Raw genomic sequence first — 3,732 nt, 5'->3', positions numbered from 1 at the left:
TTGTATGATCTGGGAGATTGGGGGGGGGGGGGGTCTGTTGGCTAGAAACTTACCCAACGACTCCCTCCTCCTGATGGTCACCTTTGTGTGTGACTGTATAAAGCTGTCTGTAGACCCTCGGTTACAAAACACCAAGTGTCATTACGTACGGAGGTTCTACCTGTCCCTGGTGTTGCGGAAGATAAGACTGGCCTCACTGCCACAGAACACACCACGTAGTTGGACTGTTCCATGTCACCAGTCCTTCATGGAGAAATTTGCAAAGAGAAACACCTTTGACTACAAGTCCATCAGGAAGTGGTCAGCACATTAGCATCCATGACACCCTGAGGGAAAAGGAGAAGGTGGATCCTGTCACGTGGTTCCCTGAACAGACTGTCAAAGTCATTTGGCAGAATCCATCATCACCAGAACTTTCTATCAAACACCAAGACATCGCTTGGTTGGTGATGAGAAGGTCACTATCTGTGAGATCCTTTATGTATGCTTGGTCAGTATGTGCCATTACACGCTGCCCTCGAAGCAGCTGCTGGGGGGAAGTGGGATCTGGAGGCTGTCACACAACACCTATTGGAATGTGCTTTTGCAAAGGAAGTCTGGAGAAAGATGTAGTTTTTTTTTGTTGAGGTGCATCCTGAGCTGTTCTGTGATGTGGGACTCTGTGCTCTACAGTCTGCTCCCCAGGCCACACACTGAGACAAACACTGACTGTGCCTAGAGGACCATCAATTCAGTGAAAGATGCTCTTTGGTCTGCCTGCAACTTGGTCTTTCAGAACAAGGAATGTTGCAGACCAGCACATTCCAAGGTCCAGGACTACGTTCTGAGGGACACACTAAAGCTTGGAGCCTGCTGCCAAGATGTAGTGGGGAAAGACCACCAAATAAGGTCTTCCTGCTGAAGGTAAATGGGGCTCTGTTAAGTGAACACACCCCTCTGATACCCCAGATGTATGTAAATATGGTCTTAACTAAGAGATGTCTTTGGTTTGTTTCCTTGACATGCTACTGTACAGAACTGAACTGTGTCTGTGACTGTAATTTAAAGACTTTATGAATGAAGTATATTTTTGAATTAAAAATTCGTCTCAGATTTCTCGCCACAGATGCTGCCAGACCTGCTGAGTTTCTCCAGCACTTTCTAGTTTGATTTCAGCAAAGCGGAAGGGTATTGAGGCCTCATTCGGTGCCTCGAGCTCCGCTTTTTCCTAGATAGATGGGCCCAGTGGCGCATTATCTCCAAATTCGGCCCGGGATCAAGTTTAGGCTCGACTGCCTGTATTTGCAACTAGGCTACCTGTAGGCGGCCCGCGTCCAGGCTTCGACTCTCGCCAGGCCCGAAGGCCACATTTCTCGCTGTCGCTTCCCCAGCACAGGATTAGCCACCGGGCGCTGCTCCTGCCGCCTGAACACAGAGAAAGTCTCGGTTCCAAAACCGAGTTTAAAAGGAACGGCAAAGCAGAACTTTCACCGAATTACTCACTCACCGAGTCTCCGTCTCCGTCTCCGTCCTCCTCCAGCTCGAGCGGCGTCCGCTGAAAACACGGGTCAAAGGTCACAGGCCCAACGCCCTCTCTCCCTCCGCACAGCCGCTGCTGTATATTTTAATTTTTAGATTTCTCGATGGTAATAAACGCTGGGCCGAGCCAGCGACACCCACATCCTCCAAATCGAGAAAAAAAATTGCAGCGTCAGTAGCCGGATTGGCAAGTTTTTATAGAAGCCAGGACCCAAATCTGGATAGTTCCGGGGTGAGGGAACGGTTTAGACAGATATGGGCCAATTGCAGGCAAATGGGACTTTTTCAGTTTAGGAAACCTGGTCACATGGATGAGTTGGGCTAAGGGGTCTGTTTTGGTGCACTATGACTCAAGAGACACTACCACTGCACCATTCCATTTTAATAGGGTTAGTTGAAAGAGGGACTGAAGGTAGATTCATGTGGATCTGAAATGCTATTATAGATGTGAGAGACCAAATGGTCTGTTTCTGTGCTGCAAATTTTGTCGTTGACTCTTCCATTCTGAGATAGCTAACCAATATATTATAAAATAATTATCACTGCAATTAAACAGTTGAGAGTTTATGAATCAAAATCAGAACTGAGGGGCTCTTCAGGTGCAGTGACAGTGTCCCTACCTCTGACACAGGAGGCCCGGGTTCAAATTCCACCTGCTCCAGAGGTGTGTCATAACATCTCTGAACATGATCAGAAAATATCTCAAAAGCAGAACTGTGAAGAAAGGTCACGGGACTCAGAACATTAACTGATTTCTCTCTACAGATGCTGCCAAACTTGCTGAGTTTCTCCAGCAATTTGTTTTAGATTTCCAGCATCCACAGTTCTTTGTTTTATATTAATTAAGAGATTATAACTGGTGGCTTGAAACATAACATAAAGAAAAATGATTTTTCTTTATCTTCAATGATGTCAAAGCAAACTACTAAATTCAATCATCCCAAACCGGTTTCATGATGCTGAAAAATAAGATATTTTTATGATCAGTCGTGGAAAAGTACATTTTAAATGCTTTTAACTCAACTCATAGCCCATGCTAATGTTCAAAAATGCTTCTAAGTAATTTTCCTATTTGTCAAAGTATGTCATCAGTCATGATTCAAAGAGTTCCTCTGGGCTACTGCCAACGACAAACTGGTCCAGCTTCAGACAAATTCATCAGGAGATCATCAGGGTTTGATGAACAGACATCCCTGAAGGTTGGAAATGCTGCACAGATTGAGGGCTTTAAATGAATTAGTTCAGTGGGAAGAAATAGACTCCATATTGTGACAGTTAATGGTACAGCAGTCAGTATGGTTAGTGCTCATGTCAGATTCTTAGAAGTTACTCTAAACAAGGAAGACAGAAGTAACAATGATCTTGAAGATCAATAGGAGAATCAACTCACCTCAAAGCTGCCTTTCTGAATGGGATTCAATTTGAAGTTGTTGCGAAGTTGGGTCGAGTACTTGTGGATTGGAAGGGAGGACGTTAGTATTTAATCTTTGTAAAATGATGGGGGTGGGGAGAGTGTGTGGTCTCTTTAAAAGATGTTGTGCTTTTTCTAGGCTTGGAGATTTGAAAAAAGTCTGCAGGCAGCAGCTTGTGGGTTTGCAGGTGCACAGAGAGCCCTTGAATTGAAACATTTGTATCAAAAAGCTGTGTGGTTAGCAATCCAGGCAGCAGTTTTGTTTTAGAGATAGTAGGAACTGCCGATGCTGGAGAATCTGAGATAACAAGGTGTAGAGCTGGATGAACACAGCAGGCCAAGCAGCATCAGAGGAGCAGGTCAAGACAACAAGTTTGAAGTTAGACAATTAATTTAAACAGGCACTTAGATACAGAAAAACAATTTAATTTAAATCTGATGGTTTTGTCAGCATAGGACCAACCCTGTTGTAAGAAATTGGGTATATCAAGGGTATAAAAGACAGGGACAGTTGCAAAATCAGCAGAGAACCAACTGCCATCTGATAAGAGATCAGCTCTCTCAGCTCTTAGAGAAAGCATCATCTAATAAAGGTACCGCAACACTCTTAGCTAATATTCCTGACACAAGAATTTGAAGGAGAAGGCATTCCTGACCAAAGATCAATGGAGAAGGCACAGAACATTCCGGAAGATGTACCCTGGCTGTAATTTCGAGGGACGAAGTTCTATTCTTTTTTATTTTAGTTTATATAAGTGGGACTTGTATTTATTGGAACAGCATACCATTAGAATTTTGTTTTA

General features: G+C 44.0%; 1 protein-coding gene across 1 annotated transcript in view; it reads right to left on the bottom strand.

The window, feature by feature from the left end:
* The window catches only part of LOC109924123 (cytochrome c oxidase assembly protein COX14 homolog), a 6,662-nt gene extending 4,943 nt beyond the window's left edge, over positions 1-1,719 (bottom strand). Inside the window, exon 1 of the mRNA XM_020524139.2 lies at positions 1,487-1,719. The gene's annotated coding sequence lies outside the window, so the exon portion shown is untranslated. The remainder of the gene's footprint in view (positions 1-1,486) is intronic.
* Between the last annotated feature and the right edge of the window lie 2,013 nt (positions 1,720-3,732).

The sequence above is a fragment of the Rhincodon typus genome, chromosome 41, assembly GCF_021869965.1.
Source record: "Rhincodon typus isolate 14 chromosome 41, sRhiTyp1.1, whole genome shotgun sequence".
Taxonomy (NCBI): domain Eukaryota; kingdom Metazoa; phylum Chordata; class Chondrichthyes; order Orectolobiformes; family Rhincodontidae; genus Rhincodon; species Rhincodon typus.
The sequence above is the reverse complement of the archived record's forward strand: the minus strand, read 5'-3'. Positions and strand labels throughout refer to the sequence as shown.